The sequence below is a fragment of the Lithobates pipiens genome, unplaced genomic scaffold (genome assembly GCF_037356315.1).
Source record: "Lithobates pipiens isolate NorthernLeopardFrog02 unplaced genomic scaffold, aLitPip1_a1.2 Scaffold_18, whole genome shotgun sequence".
Classification (NCBI taxonomy): Eukaryota; Metazoa; Chordata; class Amphibia; order Anura; family Ranidae; genus Lithobates; species Lithobates pipiens.
The window spans coordinates 582,839,231-582,863,239 of record NW_027507758.1 but is presented as its reverse complement, the minus strand read 5'-3'; the positions used below and the strand labels follow the sequence as shown (position 1 = coordinate 582,863,239).

The following is a 24,009-nucleotide window of genomic DNA, read 5'->3' as shown; positions in this document are numbered from 1 at the left end:
GATTTCCATGGTCACTGAGACTGTGAAGGCAGGGCCTTTTCTGTGCATTTGGTGCAGATCCGCAGAAGTTGTTGGTCAGTGGAGTAATTCCTGGTGCTACATAGTATTTGTTGATAAGAGAGTTCACAAGAGTCTTTGACAAGTGGGCAGATCCATGTACCCATTTCACCATGGCTGGATACATACTCCTGGGTTTACAAGGCTTCTTGTTGTACTCGAATAGTCCATCTCTGAGAGTTGCTCCTCTGCGTTTCTAGCTTTCATCCGGACTTGCTGCTTCCTGCAGTTCTTTCAGATAAACTCTGTCGACTGGGAGAGTCTGTAGGGCAAGCATGGGGTGGTCTTCTTCTACCACCCTGCTGTCCACTTCCCATGGACCACTGGCTGTCTATTTGGCAGCTGAATTGGCTAGATTATTGCCTCGAGCTTCATTCGAGTTCAGTTTGCGGTGTGCTTTTAATTTCTGAATAGCCACTTGGGTTGGGAGAAGAAAGGCGTCCGCCAGGTCTTTGATAGCTGAACTGTGTTTCACAGGTATTCCTGCAGCTGTCAGGAATCCTTTGTCCTTCCAGATAACACCAAAATCATGGGCAACACGAAAGCATATCTTGAGTCCCTTTGAATGTTGGCACTTTTTCCCTCTGTCAATTTACATGCTGTTTTACAGTGCTTGCAGCTCTGCCTCCTGTGCAGACATCACCGGTGGTAAGGCTTCAGTTTGTAGAACCGTGTTTTCAGTGGTGACCGCATATCCTGTGTGGTATTTGCCTTGTTCATCAGCAAACAAACATTGTTAGGTCTGGATTCTGCAGGGGTATTTCACTCACGGTGGGGAGATATGTGGTCTCCAGCCACATTAGTTTGAAGCAGGCATGGGGTGACAAGTCAGGACTCGGCTCCTCCTCCATTCCCCCCTCAGGAAGTGGAAGGAGGGTGGAAGGGCTTAGTGTTTGACTATTTAAGACAGTAATGTTGTCTGGTAGAAGGAGGGAGCATTGGAGTTTCAAGTGTCTGGCAGTGGACAGATGTTTCGGCTGGATCTGGTGTAGTATGGCAGCAATGTCATGGGGAGCAAGCAGAATGAGGAAGAGTCAGAGGACCAAGTCCAAAAGTTATGTCAAGCAAGGCTTTTGCAGCAAAGACAGCTCGTAGACATGATGGGCCTCCTTGCTACCGCATCCGGCCGACAGAAATAATATAATAATAGTAGGTTGCTGTGTGAGTACACCCACAGTATATCCCAGACGTTCGGATACAAAGAGCTTGACCGTTTTGTTGTAGTCTGGTAGCCCTAGCGCCGGGGCAGAGGAGATTGCACTGGTGGGCCTCAAGGTTGGATATTGCTTTGAGAGACATCTGGAAGGGGTCTGATTTCAGAGCATCATACAAAGGTTGCATCAGGAGGGAGGCTTCTGGAATCCATGCTCTGCAGTAGGAAATTAGTCCAAAGACGACATGAAGGGGCTTCTGGCCTTGTAGCCTTGATGTCCTAGGTAGCACAGTAGACTTTCTGAGGTGTTTTCCATGGCAGGGGAGCTCCAGGTTTCAACTGCACCATGACTGGTGGCACCTTTAAGTGTTCTACATCCTCAGCTCCTGTGGACCATAGACAATCTGGAATTTTGTCCATCACATCTGGTGGAATTGCAGTAGTAGGCGAGTCTTCTATGAACATTAGCAGAGGGATGGAACACAATGCAGAAGTGTCCTTAATGCCCAGTGGAGTAGAGGCAGTAACAGAACCATCTTTAGAGAAGACAGTGGAAACTTGAAGTCTAGACAGTACATCTGCTCCCAAGAGATTAAGTGGACAGATGGAAGAGACATCTTGGATACTAGTGGCTTGGTCGGCCAGCCTTTCCCCTGCCCATTCACGCAATTGTTCACAGAACTCCACATCTGAAGTAAAGGTATTGTCATTGACAATCCTTGCATCCTGGAAACACTTCTCCATGATTGGCCAGTAGGTGTCTCCTGGATACTCAATTGCAACTGTACTTTCAGTCTGCTGAGTCACAATCCTTCAGGACTAGAGATGGACGAACTTCCGACGGGACGTTTCGCGAACCGCGAACTCGGCCGAAAGTTTGTGAACCGCAAAGTTCGCGGCGGGCCCCATTGACTTCAATGGCAGGCAAACTTTAAAAACCTAAAGGTCATATTTTCAGCCACAAAATAATTACTAGCTGTGCACACATAGTCCCACCACATGGCCACTGACATAACACATGTATGAAGTGAATCTGCGATCGACAACTACAAGCATTCTTTTTTTATCTGTGAAATTTTGACAATTCAGGACTCAGGAGCGCATGAAGGCAATGGAGGAGAGGAAAGGTCAGGGTAGGCTATGAAGAGGGTGCAGGAGATGATCACCAGCACCGTGATAGAGAGCACTGACACCAGCACCGTGATAGAGTGCACTGACTCCAGCACCGTGACATAGAGCACTGACACCAGCACCATGATAGAGTGCACTGACACCAGCACCATGATAGAGTGTACTGGCACCAGCATCATGATAGAGAGAGAGCACTGACACCAGCACCGTGATAGAGTGCACTGACACCAACACCGTGATATAGAGCACTGACACCAGCACCATGATATAGAGCACTGGCACCAGCACTGAGATAGAGTGCACTGACACCAGCACCGTGATATAGAGCACTGACACCAGCACCGTGATAGAGTGCACTGACCCCAGCACCGTGATAGAGTGCACTGACACCAGCACCGTGATATAGAGCACTGACACCAGCACCGTGATAGAGTGCACTGACCCCAGCACCGTGATAGAGTGCACTGACACCAGCACCGTGATATAGAGCACTGACACCAGCACCGTGATATAGAGCACTGACACCAGCACCGAGATAGAGAGCACTGACAGCAGCACTGATACCAGCAACTCGCAGCTGGGCACCAAAAATATCACACCGCTCAACCTTTTCAAACAGGAGGGTACGGGCATATAGTACGGTGTGCTTTTTTTGTACAAGGAAGTGAGCCAAATGTAGAAAAAAGGTCTGTGTGCTTGATTAAATAAATTGTTTATAGCGATATACATGGTCTGTTGGTCACATGTGTTGAATTCCTCCAAGATCCATGCCTCATTCATTTTTAGAAATGTGAGGTAGTCAACACTGTCGTGAGCTAGGCGAGTGCGCTTATCGGTCACGATCCCCCCTGCTGCGCTGAACGTCCTTTCGGACAGGACACTGGATGAGGGGCAACCCAACAGTTCCATTGCAAATTGGGCAAGCCCTGGCCAGAGGTCAAGCCTGCCCACCCAGTAGTCCAGGGGTTCATCACTCCTCAGAGCGTCCACATTGGCCGTTAACCCGATGTAGTCGGACACCTGTCGGTCTAGGCGTTCCCTGATGCTGGATCCGGATGACACCTGTCGATGGGTCGGCTGAAAGAATGACCTCATATCAGAAGTCACCAATACATCTTCAAACCGCCCTCTTCTTGCAGGCGCTGTTGGATTGGTACCCGCAACTCTTTCTCTGGGAGTGGGAATTCCTCCACTGCCAGCGCACGCAAAAGCAGAATGCAGCATTTCTCGAAGCAAGGCCTGGAAGTGCTCCATTCTGACAGCCCTCTGTGACGGTGGTAACATTTCCGCCATTTTGTGTTTGTACCGGGGGTCTAAGTATGTTGCCACCCAGTACTGGTCCTTGACCCTTATGCTTTTTATACGGGGGTCCCTGTTAAAACACTGGAGCATGAAGGCCCCCATTTACACTAAACTGGAAGCGGTGTGGTGGCCAGGCTCCTGCTCATCATTCAGGATAATGTCTTCCTCCTCGTTCTCCTCTCCCCATCCACGCACAACAACAGGGATCCCAGAAAGGTTTAAAGCATGATCTTCTTGCTCCTCCTCATCCGTCCCGGCACCATCCTCCTCTGACTTCTCTTCAGACTCCTGTTGTTGACTTGTCTCAGATAGAGTAGCCCCCCCTGGGAATTCATCCAGCATTGCGACTTCCTCATCTTTCCGCTCCTGCTCCTCCACGGCTTGATCAATGACACGACGCAATGCACGCTCCATAAAGAAGGCATAAGGTACCATGTCACTGATGGCGCCATGGCTGCGACTGACCAGTTTGGTGATCTCATCAAATGGCCGCAGAAATCTGCATGCGTCGCGCATGAGCAGCCACTGGCGCGGTGAAAAAAACACAGCTCCCTAGAATCTGTTCTACCACAGAGTTCATACAGGTAGACGTTAACTGCACGTTTCTGCTGGAGCAGCCTATCAAGCATATAGAAGGTTGAGTTCCATTGCGTCGGGCAATCGCAAATAAGACGTCTGACCGGCAGATTGTGTTGCCGCTGAATGTCAGCAAGGCGAGCCATGGCCGTGTAAAATCTTCTGAAATGGGCTGAGATTTTCCTTGCCTGCCGCAAGATGTCCTGGACCCCAGGGTATTTGACAACGAATCGCTGCATGACCAAGTTTAAGACGTGTGCCATGCATGGCACGGGCGGAATTTGGCCCTGTTTCAATGCACTAAGCAGATTGGCACCGTTGTCACACATCACTTTACCAACTGTCAAATTGAGCGGTGTTAGCCACTGATCTGCCAAACTGAAAGGAGTGCCGGGCCAGTGTGGCTCTTGGCTTCCAGGCACAACAGACGCAGCACGGCATGGCAATGTCTCACCTGGCATGTCAAATAGGATCTGGGGAGCTTGGGCGGCGCAGCGGAAAAGGAGGAGTCAGCCAAGGAGGAGAGGGAGGAGGATGGAGTAGGAGGAGGAAGAGAAGAAGAGCCAGGCCTGCATGCAATCCGTGGCGGTAAAACCAAATCTACACGGGTGCCACAGGTTACATGCTTGAGGGCCGTCAGAAGGTTCACCCAGTGGGCAGTAAAAGTGATATACCTTCCCTGCCCGTGTTTGCTTGACCACGTGTCTGTGGTCAGATGTATCTTGGCACCGACACTGTGTGCCAGAGATACATTCACTTGCCGCTGAACATGGCCATATATCTCTGGGATGCCTTTCTGTGAGAAATACTTCCTTCCTGGGACCTTCCATTGTGGTGTTCCAATGGCCACAAATTTTCCAAAGGCCTCCGAATCCACCAGTTTATATGGCAGTAGTTGGCGGGCTATCAGTTCTGACAAGCCTGCCGTCAACTGTTGGGCAAGAGGGTTATACGGCGTCATCATTTTTTTACGCTTGAACATTTGACCCACGGAAGCCTGCCTTTTTCCAGAAATACGTGAGGATGGCGTGATGGAAGGTGGAGTGGAGGACAATTGTGAGGAGAGAGGAGAAGGAGAAGTAGAAGACAAGGCTGGACGGTGAAAGCCTGGAGTGTGGCTTTGTGTGTTTCGTTGCTCCCACTGGGCTCATGATGGCAGCTCATGTGCCTTCTTAAGGCGGTCGTCCCTAGGTGAGTGTTGGGCTTACCACGACTTATGCGTTGACTGCAAAGATTGCAGATGGCAACACTATTGTCAGCAGCGGACACGTTAAAAAAAGCCCACACTGCGGAGCCATGTGCCGGTGTCCTGGGAGCGCCAGATGTGACCGTACATGGTTGATGCCTCGCTCCTGATACATTCGCATTCTGCTTTGTCCCTCCTGTGCAATCTAAGTTCTTCCTGCTTCTCCTCCCTATCTGCTGGTCCATATCTCCCTCTGAACTCCCCTCCTCTTCCTCTCTTGTGGGCACCCACGTGGCATCACTAGACATGTCGTCATTGACGTCACCTTCCCCACCGCTATAATTAGAGATCTCGGAGTAGGCGGCAACAGCGGGGACCAACCTGCTCCTTGGGCTGATCTGGGTACTGTCGTCAGACTGCTGAGTGCCAGTTGTTGCTACCTCCTCTTCCTGATCCAATGCCAAGAGTGGCTGCGCATCGGAAATGTCTTGATATGGATCAGAAAATAATTCCTGTGACTCAAGCGGAAGGTATATGGTGGTGGTGGTGTTGGTGGTAGTGTCTTTGGGGGTGCACATAGCAGAGAGTGAAGAAGAGGGTGCAGATCGAGAGGATGAGGAGGGTGCAGAAAAGTAAGGCTGAGTGAGCCACTAAACCAAGTCTGGTGCGTCCTTTGACGTAATCGCACGCACCTTCTGCAATTTGCCACTTTGGCTCAAGTCTGTTGCTCCTGCCCTACCCCTACCACCCCTGCGGAAGGGCCGGCCTCTTCCTCTGCCTGTCATTTTTTAAATGACCCTGTGACAAAAGTCTCTAGAGAAGTGCAGTATGTATGTGGAAGAAGGTATATAACACCGCGCTTCAATCTGTTGTTTTTGGGGGCCACTGGTCTATCACACCAGTTATAATACTTTTTTTTATTGCGTATGTCACTCTTTGTAGTATCGCTGCAGAACCGCTCAGCAGTCACAATGCTGCACAGTGGAAATGCACTATACTATGCTTTCTATATGCGCAAGTATTTTATACGTGTATTACACACCTATATACTGCACACCAAATAATACACCTATACCAGTCCTTACAAGGACCTTTGTGGACCTAGTAGCTAGTGATTTGCAGACTGTCCCTCGGTCCCTACACTGATAAAGGACTGCTGCAGAATAGGGCAGCAGTCAGCAGCACAGCCCTGCACCAGCACCCTATATATTGTACACCTATATCAGTCCTTACAAGGACCTTTGTGGACCTAGTAGCTAGTGATTTGCAGACTGTACATCAGTCCCTACACTGATAAAGGACTGCTGCAGAATAGGGCAGTAATCTGCAGCACAGCCCTGCACCAGCACCCTATATACAGTGGTGTGAAAAAGTGTTTGCCCCCTTCCTCATTTCCTGTTCTTTTGCATGTTTGTCACACTTAAGTGTTTCGGAACATCAAACCAATTTAAACAATAGTCAAGGACAACACAAGTAAACACAAAATGCAATTTGTAAATGAAGGTGTTTATTATTAAAGGTGAAAAAAAATCCAAACCATCATGGCCCTGTGTGAAAAAGTGATTGCCCCCCTTGGTAAAATATACTATAACTGTGGTTGTCCACACCTGAGTTCAATTTCTCTAGCCACACCCAGGCCTGATTATTGCCACACCTGTTCACAATCAAGGCATCACTTAAATAGGAGCTGCTTGACACAGTAAGGTCCACCAGAAGATCCTTAAAAGCTACACATCATGCCGAGACCCAAAGAAATTCAGGAACAATTAAGAAAGAAAGTAATTGAGATCTATCAGTCTGGAAAGGGTTATAAAGCCATTTCCAAAGCTTTGGGAATCCAGCGAACCACAGTGAGAGCCATTATCCACAAATGGCGAAGACATGGAACAGTGGTGAACCTTCCCAGGAGTGGCCGGCCGCCCAAAATTACCCAAAGAGCGCAGCGACGACTCATCCAAGAGGTCACAAAAGACCCCACAACAACGTCCAAGGAACTGCAGGCCTCACTTGCCTCAGTTAAGGTCAGCGTTCATGCCCCCACCATCAGGAAAAGACTGGGCAAAAAGACAATCAAAGAAAAACACAGTGCTACAAAGAGCTAGGAGGGTGCTGCTCACCCCAAGTAGATACAGATAAAACCAGTTCCCCCACAAACGGGGTTTTTAGGCAGCAAGAGACAGTAATAGAAGCCAATAGAAGTAGTATAAAAGGTATTTTAATATTATTTGGTAAAAACAAACATGAGCTTCACCTGAACATTTGTATAACAGACAAAATCATGTGTATAAGGTACATATAATGTCACATGGAAGTATATTAACAGACACAGCTATATGTTACACTGTATGGGTTAGTAGCAGTGAAAACATGAATCTAGCTATATGTTACACTGTATAGGTTAATAACAGTGAAAGCATGAATCTGACGCGTTTCAACCCCAAAAGGGGTCTTCTTCAGAGATGATAGTCTGTTAAAAGAAAGACAAGGTTACACTGAATAAATAAATCCGGTGTTATGCATGTTGGGGATACCCAATATTGATTTAATATGGTTTACCCGATGATGTACTTCCAGGTAGGTAGGGTGGATTATAGTACTTCGGATGGAATTCCCCCAGAGGGCAATGTCCCAATTTCCTTTACGCAACTGGAGTGGTACCTGGTCCATATGTGTCGCCGGACCGTCAGGAGGAAGACGAGACAGCGTCACAAGCCCACTGACGTGACTCGCGGGAGGTCACACAAATGCCTTGCCCCCCAGAAAAAAGAAGAATCCGGGGGGTAGGTGCGAGTAAGGGTACCGCGATGATACGGTGGGTAACACCTGCAGCAAAATCCCAACAACAGGCAAAAAATTAAAAACAAGGATTATTTAATATTGGAAACATGGGGTGCATACGTGGTATGAGGTTAATACTATCATAACCTCATTATGTATACCAAGAATTATATATATGTATATATGTGCACCCCCAATTATCCAAATATCCATGTAGGGTGCTTTCTAAAAAAGAAAGGAAGGAGAAAAAAGGGGACCATGCCTGGAAGTATCTAAAGTGCCTAGGAAAAAGGGGAGAGGGGGAAGGGAAAGGCAAAAATGAGTGAATGTGTTGATGAGTGCTGCTGTGTAAGCCATAACAACAAGGAAGGAGGGGGATGGGGAAAAAGAAAAAGAAAAAGGAGTGATGAACAGTGGACTGGTGGAAACAGTGAAAGTGTAGGCACTCAAACAGAAGAAGAAAAGAAAAGAAGAGAACGAGGGAAAAAAAAAAAAAAAAAAAAAAAAGAAATTGCGCTAGAAGATGGTGAAAAAAGTAACGAAAATAGAAAACGTGCAACAAGAAAAACCACATGTGAAAATATACAAGACAAAAATGCCTTGAAGTAGGTGACGGCAATAGGAGACATAACCAATAGAAATATCAAGTGCATAGACGCATGCACATGCGTGAAAAAATATATGTGTGTAATGATAGTGTGAAAAAGTACCAAGCAGATATATTAGCCTCATTAGAACAGCCAGACCAGTAGTGAGGTTATTACCTGGGTTATAAGACCTGGTGGAAGACTAGGGACTGGGCAAAAATGGCCTGCATGGCAGAGTTCCAAGGAGAAAACCACTGCTGAGCAAAAAGAACATCAAAGCTCGTCTCAATTTCTCCACAACACATCTTGATGATCCCCAAGACTTTTGGGACAACATTCTGTGGACCGATGAGACAAAAGTGGAACTCTTTGGAAGGTGTGTGTCCAAGTATATCTGGCGTAGAAGGAACACTGCATTTCATAAAAAGAACATTATACCAACAGTAAAATATGGTGGTGGTAGTGTGATGGTCTGGGGCTGTTTTTCTGCTTCAGGACCTGGAAGACTGGCCGTGATAAAAGGAACTATGAATTCTGCTGTCTACCAAGAGATCCTGAAGGAGAATGTTCGACCATCTGTTCGTGTACTCAAGCTGAAACGAACTTGGGTTCTGCAGCAGGACAATGATCCTAAACACACCAGCAAGTCCACCACCGAATGGCTGAAGAAAAACAAAATGAAGACTTTGGAGTGGCCTAGCCAAAGTCCTTACCTGAATCCTATTGAGATGTTGTGGTATGACCTTAAAAAGGCCGTTCATGCTCGAAAACCCTCTAATGTAACTGAATTAGGACAATTCTGCAAAGATGAGTGGGCCAAAATTCCTCCAGGACGCTGTAAAAGCCTCATTGCACGTTATCGCAAACGCTTGGTTGCAGTTGTTGCTGCTAAGGGTGGCCCAACCAGTTATTAGGTTTAGGGGGCAATCACTTTTTCACACAGGGCCATGATGGTTTGGATTTTTTTTCACCTTTAATAATAAACACCTTCATTTACAAATTGCATTTTGTGTTTACTTGTGTTGTCCTTGACTATTGTTTAAATTGGTTTGATGTTCCGAAACACTTAAGTGTGACAAACATGCAAAGGAACAGGAAATGAGGAAGGGGGCAAACACTTTTTCACACCACTGTATTGTACACCTATACCAGTCCTTACAAGGACCTTTGTGGACCTAGTAGATAGTGATTTGCAGACTGTACCTCAGTCCCTACACTGATAAAAGACTGCTGCAGAATAGGGCAGCAGTCAGCAGCAGTGCACCAGCACCCTATATATTGTACACCTATACTAGTCCTTACAAGGACCTTTGTGGACCTAGTAGCTAGTGATTTGCAGACTGTACCTACACTGATAAAAGACTGCTGCAGAATAGGGCAGCAGTCAAGTATAATATTCTTTCTATATTTGGAAGAAAGTATATTATATGTGTACAACCCCATATACTGTACACCTATACCAGTCCTTAAAAGGACCTTTGTGGACCTAATAGTAATAGCTAGTGATTAAACTGACTATCCCTGCTGCACACAGCGTCCTGTCCCTCCCTGCACTGACAAAAGACAGGCTGCTGCAATCACCAGCACAGCAGTGCACTGAACCCTATATACTGTACTACACCTATACCATACCAGTCCTTAAAAGGACTTTTGTGGACCTAATAGCTAGCTATTTGTGTCACTACAGTCTCTCCCTGCTCCACACAGCAATCTATCCCTATAATGACATAAGACAGAATGTAAAATGGCCGCCAGATCTGGGGGAATGTCCAATTGTCCATGTGCTGAAATGTCTCAATTGGCTGTCCTGTACCCCATGATGGATGTGTCATCATGGGTCAAAGTTCTTTCACACTGTAAAAACATATGTCCACTGGGCGAACAGCGGCAATAGTCCGCCGATCGGGTGAATTGCGAACACGCAAAATTTGCCGCAAAATGACCACTGGGCGAACAGTTCGGCCATCCCTATTCAGGACATGAGACATTGAACAAATAATACACAGTCAGCAAAGATCCAGTGGCAGGTTCGTTAAAAAGCCCCAGGCGAGGAATAAAGATTACCTGCCTCTAGATGACCTCCGAAAGCCAACAAGACCAGCAGCCAGACCAGACAGAAACAAGTTGTACAGTGGTAAGAGTAAATTTGCCTACCTGTCAGGGCTGGCTTAGCCCTTCCTTCTCTGGGCTGGCCGCTCAACTGTCAGCTAATTGCCAGCTCTCTTCTCTCTCCACAGTTACCAGCTGTTCCCGATGATGCTCATCTGACCTGCCTACTTAAAGCCTTCCAGCTCACTTCACCTCTGCCTTTGCGTTGGTCACATCACAAGGAACCATCTCCTGGGGTTTGTTTCAAGACTGGCTTGCTGACATCCCTCCTGGCTCCTTATCCTGCTTGCAGTTGCTCTACTTGGATCCCTGACTTCAGGCCTGGCTGATTACCCAATCTGGTTATTGAACTTTGGACTGGCTGACTACCCGATCTGGTTACTGGACTCCAGCTATGCTTGACTACGCTTTTTCTATTTACCTTTTTATTTTTATTTATATACAAGTGTGATTTAATTGTACTTCTGTCTCAGTCTGATTCATGGTTTCTGACAGTACGTGAAGGCCATGAATTCAAAAGATACAGTCAATCCACTTGTTGGTAATATTTTTTTCAGATTGGATGAGCAAGATCACCGGATGGATCAGTTTGCCTTGGCGTTACAAATGCTCCTGATTCGCACGGCTCACCTGGAATCCCCCACAATAGCTGCTCTGGTACAACCTGAGTCACAGGCCGTCCCTGCTGCTGCGCCAGTCTCTGTGCAGGCACCCGCCTCGAGTATTACCCCTATAAGAGTTATGTCTGGTTCTGCTCCGCTTCCCCAGTGATTTGGGGGCGATCCAGTTCAATGCAGAGGGTTTCTCAATCAGGTTGAGATATACTTTCGAAATGCTGCCCCAGGCGTTTCCCATGGACAGAAGCAAAGTAGGTTTCGTGATATATTTGCTTTCTGGGAGAGCCTTGGCCTGGGCTAACCCTCTATGGGTGACGCAAAAACTGTTGTCTTGAGTTACCCTCAGTTTGTGGCCTCCTTTAAAAGGGTTTTTTGACGTTTGCGCACGCTCCGCTTCTGCTGCCAAGTGCCTCATGTCCATCAAACAGAGTACGAGAACTGTTGCTGACTACGCCATAGAATTCCGTACTCTGGCAGCAGAGGTTGCTTGGAACAATGAGGCCCTCGTGGCTGCTTTTTCTCATGGTCTCTCGGATTCCATCAAGGATGAGATAGCAGCCCGAGATATACCCACTGAGCTGGAGAGCTTGATCTCGTTTGCCACCCTCATTGACTCCAGACTCAGAGAAAGACTTTCTCTTAAGGAGCGCTTGCGGAAGCCTCCTGTACATTTGCCTCCGAGCTTTGTAGTCCCACCTATCCCTCCCTCACCTCCCGTGCCTCCTGGTACCAAGTTGGTCAGTGAAGATGAACCCATGCACCTGGGCTTCACGCGTCTCTCTGCGGATGAGAGAGCCTTTAGGAGGAGGGAGAGATTGTGCCTTTATTGTGGCCAGGCAGGTCACTTTTTGAAGTCCTACCCGTCCAGGGAACGCCCAAACCTTGAGGTCCTGTCATGGACAGACCTTAGGTGGCATTGTCTCATCCCCAGTTATCCAGAAGGATAAGCCCCTGGTTTTGGTCACCCTTTCTTGGGCTGAGTCGTCCATCGAGATACAGGCTCTAATCGACTCTGGGGCTACAGGCCTGTTCATTGATGCTACATTTGTTTCACAGCACTCGATTCTGCTGCAGCTGCGTGACACTCCACTTGCCATTGAGGCTCTTGACGGGAGACCATTACAGCCTGCCCATGTGACTCATGAGACGGTTCCCTTGTCCATGGCCATAGGGGCTTTTCACCATGGGATAATCCAATTATTTCCTCACCCAGGTTTCCGCTGGTTATTGGTTATCCTTGGTTACAGAGGCACAACCCCTCTTTTGATTGGCTCCGTGCTGAGGTTCTCTCCTGGTCACCACAATGCAGTGAGACATGCTTCCTGAAGGTATCCAAGGTCCTGTGCACCTCATCACTCCCCTCCCTGCCGGAGGAGTACCGTAATTTTGGCAATGTCTTTGATAAAGGTCAAGCTGGTAGTTTACCTCCACACCAGTCTTATGATTGCGCAATTGACCTTCAACCTGGTGCCATACCTCCTCATGGCCGGGTTTACCCTTTGTCAGTCTTGGAGGATAAGGCCATGCAGGAGTATGTTGCTGACACACTTTCTCAAGGTTTCATCTGCAAATCCTCATCTCCTGCTGGTGCTGGTTTCTTCTTTGTGAAAAAGAAGAGCGGTGAACTGAGACCTTGTATAGATTATAGGGGTCTCAATCATGTCACGATTAAGAATGCCTACCCGATTCCACTGATTACAGAGTTATTTGATCGCCTCAAGGGAGCAACGGTTTTCATGAAGCTTGTCTTGAGAGGGGGCATACAACCTTGTGCGCATTAAGGAGGGCGACGAGTGGAAAACTGTGTTTAATACCAGAACAGGCCATTATGAATACCTGGTAATGCCTTTTGGCCTTTGTAACGCCCCGGCAGTTTTCCAGGAATTTATTAACAATGTCCTCCGAGATTTGTTGCAATTGTGTGTGGTGGTTTATCTCGATGATATCCTCATATTTTCCAAGTCCCTGGAGAGCCACCACACAGATGTCTGTCGTGTGCTTCAGAAACTAAGAGAGAATAATCTCTATTGTAAACTGGAGAAGTGCGAGTTCCATCGTGAACTGTTTACATTCCTGTCATTTCCACTGCTGGTTTTTCGATGGACCCAGAGAAACTTTCGTCAGTCCTACAGTGGCCTCGACCCATGGGTTTACATCCTCTGGAGCGTTTCCTGGGCTTTGCCAACTACTATCGGAAGTTTATTCGTAACTTCTTGTCTCTGGTCAAGCCTCTGACTGATGTGACCAGAAAGGACGGTAACCCACAGTGTTGGTCTCCGGAGTCCATTAAGGCCTTTGAGACTCTCAAGGCTGCCTTTGTTTCTGCTCCTGTGTTGGCACATCCTGATCCTACGTTGCCTTTTATCCAAGAAGTTGATGCTTCTGAGACTGGAGTTGGCGCCGTTCTGTCACAAAGTCTTAACTCTGAGAGCGCTATGCATCCGTGTGGCTACTTATCCAAGAAATTGTCACCTGCTGAGTGCAATTATGAGATTGGTGACAGAGAGCTGTTGGCAATCATTTTAGCCCTGAAAGAATGGAGACATCTCCTTGAAGGTACCACTGTGTCCATTCTTATTCTTACTGACCATAACAATCTTACATTCTTGTCTGAGGCTAAGCGACTCTCTCCCAGAAGGGCACGATGGGCTCTTTTCTTGTCGAGCTTTAATTACTTTGTCTCACTCTTACCCAGTACTAAGAATGTAAGGGCTGATGCCTTGTCACAGCAATTTTCCTCCACTTCCAAGTTGGAGTCGGTTCCGGTTCCTATGATTCCTCCTGATCGTATCTTGGCTACGGTTTGCACCAGTCTTACTTCTCCTTTGGGTGACAAACTTCTTGCTGCTCAGAATCATGCTCCTCCTGATAAACCTTGTGACTGCTGCTTTGTCCCAGAGAGTCTCCGTACTGCTGTGCTCCAGACTTACCATTCTCCCAAGGCAGCTGGCCATCATGGGAAGAATCAACTAATTTGGGCCATTTCCCAACAATTCTGGTGGCCTAGACTATGGGCTGATGTTACTGCCTTCGTAGCTGCCTGTCCCGTGTGTGCTCAGAGTAATGTCGCGTACACACGATCAAACAATCCGGTGGAAAAGCCCGGCAAACTCAAGTCTGCCAAACAATCCCCCCGTGTGTAGCCTCCGGCATACTTTTTTGACCCGACAGTACGGCGGACTTAGAATTTCGTGTTGCACATCAATCTGCCCGCCGTACTCGCATTTCGGCGGACAATCCGGCCGTGTGTATGCCAGTCCGCTGTACTTTTGAAATGAGCGGACTTTTCCCGCCCGGAGAAAAGTCCGCTCATTTCGAGTGGGTCTCCAGGTAGGCGGGGCCCGCGAAGGAGACGTAGCTGGCCCCACCGCCTGGTATGGACTTAAAGGGGAACCCCCAACGCCGAAAAAAAATCGGCGTGGGGTCCCCCCCAAGTCCACAACAGACCCTTGTCCGAGCACGCTACCCGGCCGGCCAGGAAAGGGGGGCGAGCGCCCCCCCCTCCTGAGCCGTACCAGGCCGCGTGCCCTCAACATGGGGGGTGCCTTGGGGAAGGGGGGGGCTGCGCGGCCCCCCACCTCAAAGCACCTTGTCCCCATGTTGATGAGGACAAGGGCCTCTTCCCGACAACCCTGGCCGTTGGTTGTCGGGGTCTGCGGGCGGGGGGCTTATCAGAATCCGGGAGCCCCCTTTAATAAAATAAATAAAATAAATAAAATAAAAAAATATAAAAGGATATGTATATATGTGTATATAGGTTGCAGCCCCCCCAGCCCAGAAATCCCCACAGGGGGTTTTCACAAGTAATTAGTAATCTATAAAAGTGGGGTATTGGCGCTACCTAATATTAGAGAGGAGGACCACCATTGTCTCATACAAACCAGGTGTCACCTCAATTTAATAGATAAGTATACGTAAACCTTCCTGTATCAATTATGTGGGTTCCAATTGTCACATCCCAAAATTATAAAATTAATAAATTGTGAAAAATGTCCATAAAAAGTGCTTTAGTGCAAAAAAGGTGTAAAATATGATGCTTGATGCGACTGATATTTTAAAATCGCATAAATACTATTATGTGTTGGATTTTTCCAAAACAGCAACCAATCAATTAATCAAAATAAAGTGCAAGCATATGAAAAAACACATGAGAAAACAACAGTATGGCTTTAGAATCTATAACCATATACTCCGAACCTCCTGTATATAATCGTGCCTTGAATTCTGCCTCCTGATTGTCTCCATTTATGGCGAATTATGGTTTCCAACCTTCCATGTTGCCTGACTCGTTTGTTCCGCAGAGTATTCCTGCGTTAGAGGAGCATCTCCGTGGTGTTCGTTCCACTTGGGTACAAGTCCAGGAGGCTTTGCGTCATGCTAATGATAGGTACAGACTCCATGCTGACGGCAGACGCCTGCCTGCGCCTTCCTACCAGGTTGGGGACAGGGTCTGGCTGTCATCTCGCAACCTCCGGCTTCGTGTTCCCTCACTGAAGTTTTCACCTCGGTTTATTGCGGCTTTCCGTATCCTTCCCAGGATTAACCCAGTGGCTTACGCGTTGGACCTTCCTCCTAGTATGCACATCTCAAATGTGTTTCATGTCTACTTATTGAAACCGTTGGTCTGTAACCGATTTACCACCTCGGTGCCACGTCCTCACCCTATTCAGGTTGAAAACCATGAGGAGTATGAGGTACAATCCATTGTTGAGTCCCGTAGGTTCCGTGGGCGCATTGGAAGGGGTATGGTCCAGAGGAACGCTCCTGGGTTTCATCCTCGGACGTACATGCCCCTGTCCTCCTCCCTAAGTTCCATAGACGGTTTCCCCTCAAGCCCGGTGGCCCTCCAAGGGAGAGGGGTCATTGGGAATTGGGTACTGTCAGGGCTGGCTTAGCCCTTCCTTCTCTGGGCTGGCCGCTCAGCTGTCGGCTAATTGCCAGCTCTCTACTCTCTCCACAGTTACCAGATGTTCCTGATGATGCTCATCTGACCTGCCTACTTAAAGCCTTCCAGCTCACTTCACCTCTGCCTTCGCGTTGGTCACATCACAAGGAACCATCTCCTGCGGTTTGTTTCAAGACTGGCTTGCTAACATCCCTCCTGGCTCCTTATCCTGCTTGCAGTTGCTCTACTTGGATCCCTGACTTCAGGCCTGGCTGATTACCCGATCTGGTTATTGAACTTTGGACTGGCTGACTACCCGATCTGGTTACTGGACTCTGGCTATGCTTGACTACGCTTTTCTATTTACCCTTTTATTTTAATTAATAAACAAGTGTGATTTAATTGTACTTCTGTCTCAATCTGATTCATGGTTTCTGACACTACCATACTCTGGGTTGCCTCTTGGTCTTCCCTGTCAGCCACTCAATCCCTCAGTCGCGGTCTCCCTTCGGTCAGAGCCTGAGGCCCCATGTTCCGGGCACCAAATGTGATAGATCAGAACTGCAATCGGGCTCTGATTAGAAGTCTGCTGCTGCTCCCAATTATAAAGTGTAGCTGTATGTGCACGTCGGGAGTAATCACACTGACGTCTGCTCAGTTCAATCACTTCCTCATCTCTGTTTATTGCAGGGCGGTGCCCAATGTTTTATATACAAAGAACAATAGCGTATACGTCAATAATATGTAAATGTGGTCATAGTCTAAAAGGGACATCTTAGTGGCTGAAATACAGGAAGAATGCAGGAACTTGATGCTTGAAGCTTGGTTGTCACTTGTTCTCTCTTTTTCACACCTTCAGGGTGTAGTCGGCAGGATGCAGATGCCATCTTAGTTCCGAAGCAAAGCTAAGCTGTATACTAAATAATAAGTAAGGAGTTGCATAGAATCATGTGTACACGTAAGAAAATAGGCATTTTCTGATTATCATTATGTTCATTACATTCCTTCACAGTTCAGGACTTCCATCAATTTAGCAATACCAATTATAATTTTAGAATAATTGTCTATCACGCACTGTCACCACAGACAGGTCTGCTCAGAGGCCTTATTCTAGACAGTAGCACTCTTCAAGAGACAGGTTAGTTCTAGCTTGCATTAAGAGCTTTAGGGACAAGGGAAACACTTTACAAAATAAGGTTTTAATAAGGAAAACCTCAAAATTGGTGCAAATAAAATATTTACAGAAAAATATGTTTCAAAGAAATAAAGTAATAATATAGCCACAAAGAAACAAGGTATAATTGAGGAGGAAGGATACTTTCAATTAAATTTCCTAGGGTTGATCACATTTCAGTTGGTGAGCTGAGTAATTGGTTCTCAAACTTGGCAGATGTTCCTGCTTTGATAGTAAAAAAGCTGCCCAATGTCTTCTGACATCCCCTCTTTTCTCTGAGATCAAAGGAGTTGGGACATATGCCCGGAGGTTGATGACAGTATAATGACCCTCCCTTACACACAGTTTTATACCATTATTCATATCTCCCAATATGTACTGGTTGCATTCTTGAAACTGATAGATTATTGTTCATCATGGAATTTTGTGTACAGGGATGCTAAACAGATGAACGTGTCACCCAGGAGGCTTCTGACAGCTATTTTTTCTCTTGTATGTCTTAGCAGGGTCAAGCCTAGACTTAATTTGTTCAGTATAAAATTCCGCATTCAAATATATACTTTTTATTAATGTGTCATGTTCCTGTCTGAGTTTATGAATCGTGTGGATTCTTAGGTTTTCTGCTCTGCTTGCCCTTTCAACCCTCATTAAGTCTGAGTCTCCTTTGATGGCAGTCTATGTATTCTTAATTGATTTGGTTATGGTTTTACGATAGGCCTGGACATCCTGTCAGAACTAAATTAGCTGTTTGCACAGACCCAAACCTGGTTTCTGCTGTCTCTATGTTGAGATAACAACTCTTTTGAAATTTTCTGAGTTAAGCCTATGAATTCCTTGAAATAAGGGAGGAGGGAGGGGGGTTAAGAGGAGTGCTGCAATGTAGCTATTCTTCCAGACTGTCATGGCTGTGACATCTGATTTCTGAACAAGATGGCCGATAGCTACAGCTTTTCGCATGTCTAGTACATGATATCATTACACTTATAAATTCAAGAATAGCCTAGTAAGGAGACAGCTAAAGGAAGCTGTTTAATGAAAAAATTCAGCTTAACTGCTTGACAACCAGCCACCATTATTATTATTATTATTATTATTATTCAGGATTTATATAGCGCCAGCAATTTACGCAGCGCTTTACAATATAAAAGGGAGACAATACAGTTACAATACAATTAAATACAAGAGGATTAGAAGAGCTTACAATCTAAAAGGGTGGGGCAGGTGGTACAGAAGGTTATAACTGTCGGGAATGAGTTGATGGAAGTGGTAGGAGATTAGTTTGAGACGTGATAGGCTTCCCTGAATAGATGAGTTTTCAGCGATCGGCTGAAGGTAGCAAGAGTAGGGGATAGCCCGGTGGAGGTAGCGAGTTCCAGAGGATTGGAGAGGCTCTGGAGAAATCCTGGAGACGAGTGTGGGAGGAGGAGACGAGAGAGCTTGAGAGTAGGAGGGCTTGAGAAGAACGGAGGGGAGGGTTTGGGTGATATTTGGAGACAAGATTGGTGATGTAGCTCGGGGCAGAGTTGTAAATGGCTTTGTATGTGGTGGTTAGTATTTTGAATTTAATTCGCTGGGTGATTGGGAGCCAGTGTAGGGATTGGAGGAGAGGGTTGGCAGACACTGAGCGGTTGGTAAGGTGGATAAGTCTGGCAGCAGCATTCATGATAGACTGAAGAGGAGATAGCCTATGGAGAGGCAGGCCAATGATCATTATATCACCATCATTATACGGTGGCAGGTTGACTCTTCTCTGCATTGGCTAGTGCAGGCGCAGTTGCGAGCAGGTGAGCAGCCGCACCCTCGCACCCACTGCATGCTGCGGGAGCGTGCCCGTGGGTCAAATGGACACAATGTCCGCCGGCGACCCGTGATCACCTAGTACAGAGGCAGAACAGGGATTTGCCTTTGTAAACAAGCCAAATGCTGTTCTGACAGGGGATGTGACAGAGAGCTACTGTCCCCAGTCATTGGGAACAGTGATCTCTGTCATGTCCCTGGCAGCCTGTCCCCCCTACAGTTAGAACACACCTAGGGAACACAGTTAACCCCTTGATCGCCTCCTAGTGTTAACTAGTAAAAACAATAAAAAAAGTCCCTAAATCTATCCCATAGTTTGTAGACGTGATAAATTCTGCGTAAACCAATCAATACGCCTATTGGGATTTTCTTTCCCAAGAGTATGTATTACAATATATATTGACCTAAACTGATGAATAAATTATTTTTTTATATACTTTTTTGGATATGTATTATAGGAAAAAGTTGTCTCTCTTTGTTTATAAATGGGAAAAAAAATGTGTAATGAGGGGCGCTGAAAATTGAACACTAATAATACCTAGCCGTTGGAACTATGGCTAAGTATGCGTGCAAAAAATTTTTTTTAAACAAAATACGATATAAAAAAATTTACCTATAATTAGTGATGGACGAACTTCTGATGGGACGTTTCGTGAACGTGCCCAAATGTTCGCGAAGCGCAGGTTCGCGGCGGACCCCAATCACTTTAATGTCAGGCGACCCTTAAAAACCTACAGGTCATATTTTTAGCTACAAAATACTTACTAGCTGTGCACACGTAGTCTCACAACATGGACACTGACATACCAGAAGTATTAAGTGAATCTGGGATCGACAACGACAAGCATTCTTTTTTTATCTCTGAAATTTTGTTAATTCAGGAGCGCATGAAGGCCATGGAGGAGATGCAAGGTCAGGCCAGGCTATGAAGGGGGTGCAGGAGATGATCAGTGCCACAGTCAGGGAAGCGCAGTCCTGTGCCAGTGGCCCAGTGTGCCAACCTGTGCTTGAGCCCCTGACCCCTCCCTCTGCCCGACCCTTACCCCCACCTATGTAGGGCTCCACTGCGGTGGTCCAGATTTGCCAGTCCAGTGCTGATAGATAGCACTGACACCAGCACCGAGATAGAGAGCACTGACACCAGCACCGTGATAGAGAGCACTGACACCAGCACCGAGATAGAGAGCACTGACACCACACCAGCACCATGATAGAGAGCACTGACACCACACCAGCACCGTGATAGAGAGCACTGACACCAGCACCAAGATAGAGAGCACTGACACCACACCAGCACCGAGATAGAGAGCACTGACACCAGCACCGAGATAGAGAGCACTGACACCAGCACCGAGATAGAGAGCACTGACACCACACCAGCACCGTGATAGAGAGCTTGACACCAGCACCGAGATAGAGAGCACTGACACCAGCACCGAGATAGAGAGCACTGACACCACACCAGCACCAAAATAGAGAGCACTGACACCAGCACCGAGATAGAGAGCACTGACACCACACCAGCACCGTGATAGAGAGCACTGACACCAGCACCGTGATAGGGAGCACTGACACCACACCAGCACTGTGATAGAGAGCACTGACAACAGCACTGAGATAGAGAGCACTGACACCAGCACCGAGATAGAGAGCACTGATACCACACCGGCACCAAGATAGAAAACACTGACACCAGCACAGAGATAGAGAGCACTGACACCACACCAGCAGCGTGATAGAGAGCACTGACACCAGCACCATGATAGAGAGCACTGACACCAGCACCGAGATAGAAAGCACTGACTCCAGCACCGAGATAGAGAGCACTGACACCACACCAGCACCAAGATAGAGAGCACTGACACCAGCGCCGAGATAGAGAGCACTGACACCACACCAGCACCATGATAGAGAGCACTGACACCAGCACCGTGATAGAGAGCACTGACACCAGCACCGTGATAGAGAGCACTGACACCAGCACCGAGATAGAAAGCACTGACACCAGCACCGAGATAGAGAGCACTGACACCACACCAGCAAAGTGATAGAGAGCACTGACACCACACCAGCACTGTGATAGAGAGCACTGACACCAGCACCGAGATAGAGAGCACTGACACCACACCAGCACCGTGATAGACAGCACTGACACCAGCACCGAGATAGAGAGCACTGACACCAGCCCTGACACCAGCAACTTGCTGTGGGACCCAAAAATATGACACTGCTCAACCTCTTCAAACAGTAGGGTACGGGCATATAGTACGGTGTGCTTTTTTTGTACAAGTGAACCAAAGGTAGAAAAAAGGTCAGTGTGCTAGATTATATAAAAAGGTTATAGAGTTATGCATATACATGGTCTACTAGTCACATGTGCTGAATTCCTTCGAGATCCATGCCTCATTCATTTTTATAAATGTGAGGTAGTCAAAACTGTCGTGAGCTAGGCGAGTACGCTTATCGGTCACGATCCACCCTGTTGCACTGAACGTTTTCGTACAGAACACTGGACGAGGGGCAAGCCAACAGTTCCATTGCAAATTGTGCAAGCTTTGGCCAGAGGTCAAGCTTGCCCACCCAGTAGTCCAGGGGTTCATCACTTCTCAGGGCGTCCACATTGGCCGTTAACCCGATGTAATCGGACACCTGTCGGTCTAGGGATTCCCTGATGCTGGATCCGGATGACACCTGTCGATGGGTTGGCTGAAAGAATGATCTCATATCAGAAGTGACCAACACATCTTCAAACCGCCCTCTTCTTGCAGGCGCTGTTGGATTGGTACCCGCGACTCTTTCTCTGGGAGTGGAAATTCTTCTGCCAGCGCACGCAAAAGCAGAATGCAGCATTTCTCTAAGCAAGGCCTGGAAGTGCTCCATTCTGACAGCCCTCTGTTATGGTGGTAACATTTCCGCCATTTTGTGTTTGTACCAGAGGTCTAAGTATGTTGCCACCCAGTACTGGTCCTTGACCTTTATGCTTTTTATACGGGGGTCCCTGTTAAAACACCGGAGCATGAAGGCCCCCATTTGCACTAAACTGGAAGCAGTGTGGTGGCCAGGCTCCTGCTCATCGTCCAGGATAATGTCGTCCTTCTCGTTCTCCTCCCCCCATCAACAACAGGGATACCAGAAAGGTTTAAAGCATGCTCTTCTTGCTCCTCCTGATCCGCCCTGGCACCATCCTCCTCTAAATCCTCTTCAGACTCCTGTTGTTGACTTGTCTCAGATAGAGTAGCCCCCCCGGGAATTCATCCAGAATTGCGACTTCCTCATCTTCCTGCTCCTGCTCTTCCACAGCTTGATCAATGACACAACGCAATGCACGCTCCATAAAGAAGGCATAAGGTACAATGTCACTGATGGCGCCATGGCTGCGACTGATCAGTTTGGTGATCTCATCAAATGGCCGCAGAAGTCTGCATGCATCGCGCATGAGCAGCCACTGGCGCGGTGAAAAAAAAACAAGCTCCCCAGAACCTGTTCTGCTGCAGAGTTTGTACAGGTAGTCGTTAACTGTACGTTTCTGCTGAAGCAGGCTATCAAGCATATAGAAGGTTGAGTTCCATCGCGTCGGGCAATCACAAATAAGATGTCTGACCGGCAGATTGTGTCGCCGCTGAATGTCAGCAAGGCCAGCCATGGCCGTGTAAGATCTTCTGAAATGGGCCGAGATTTTCCTTGCCTGCCGCAAGATGTCCTGGACCCCAGGGTATTTGACAACGAATCGCTGCACGACCAAGTTTAAGACGTGATCCATGCATGGCACGTGTGTAATTTTGCCCTGTTTCAATGCGCTAAGCAGATTGGCACCTTTGTCACACACCACTTTACCAACTGTCAAATTGAGTGGTGTTAGCCACTGATCTGCCTGTGAACGCAAAGCTGAAAGGAGTGCAGGGCCAGTGTGGCTCTTGGCTTCCAGGCACAACAGACGCAGCACGGCATGGCAACGTCTCACCTGGCATGTCGAATAGGTTCTGGGGATCTTGGGCGGCGCAGCGGAAGAGATGCTAGCAGCGGAAAAGGAGGAGTCAACCGAGGAGGAGAGGGAGGATGGAGTAGGAGGAGGAGAAGAAGAGGCAGGCCTGCATGCAATCTGTGGCGGTAAAACCAAATCTACATGGGTGCCACGGGTTACATACTTGACGGCCCTCAGAAGGTTCACCCAGTGGGCAGTAAAAGTTATATACCTTCCCTGCCCGTGTTTGCTAGACCACGTGTCTGTGGTCAGATGTATCTTGACAGTTGGCACTGACACTGTGTGCCAGAGATACATTCACTTGCCGCTGAACATGGCCATATAGCTCTGGGATGCCCTTATGTGAGAAATACTGTGAGAATATTACACATTTGAGTCCTCTCACCTCTAAATGATAGCGTTCACTAGGTTGGAGCATTCCCATTGCTTCCAACACGGATTCACTGTCACACATTTTCTGTTTCCTTTTCTTTATCTTTATCTTTCGCTCTTCTCTTCCTTTTTCTTTTTCCTTTTTTTTCCCTCTTTCTTCCCCCTTTTTTCTTTTCTTCTTTCTCCCTCCCTTCCCTTTTTCTCCCACCTTTCAATGTTAGTGCTCACATGTTGGAGCATTTTCATTGTTACCAATACAGTCTCACTATCACAGATTCCTATCACATATTTTTATTAATTTTT

General features: G+C 47.3%; 1 long non-coding RNA gene across 1 annotated transcript; it reads right to left on the bottom strand.

The window, feature by feature from the left end:
- Positions 1-7,604: 7,604 nt before the first annotated feature.
- LOC143990299 (uncharacterized) lies at positions 7,605-8,009 on the bottom strand. The gene is made up of 2 exons (XR_013277263.1): positions 7,962-8,009; positions 7,605-7,872 (listed from the first exon to the last, which is right to left on the bottom strand). It is a non-coding gene; the product is annotated as an uncharacterized LOC143990299 (long non-coding RNA).
- Between the last annotated feature and the right edge of the window lie 16,000 nt (positions 8,010-24,009).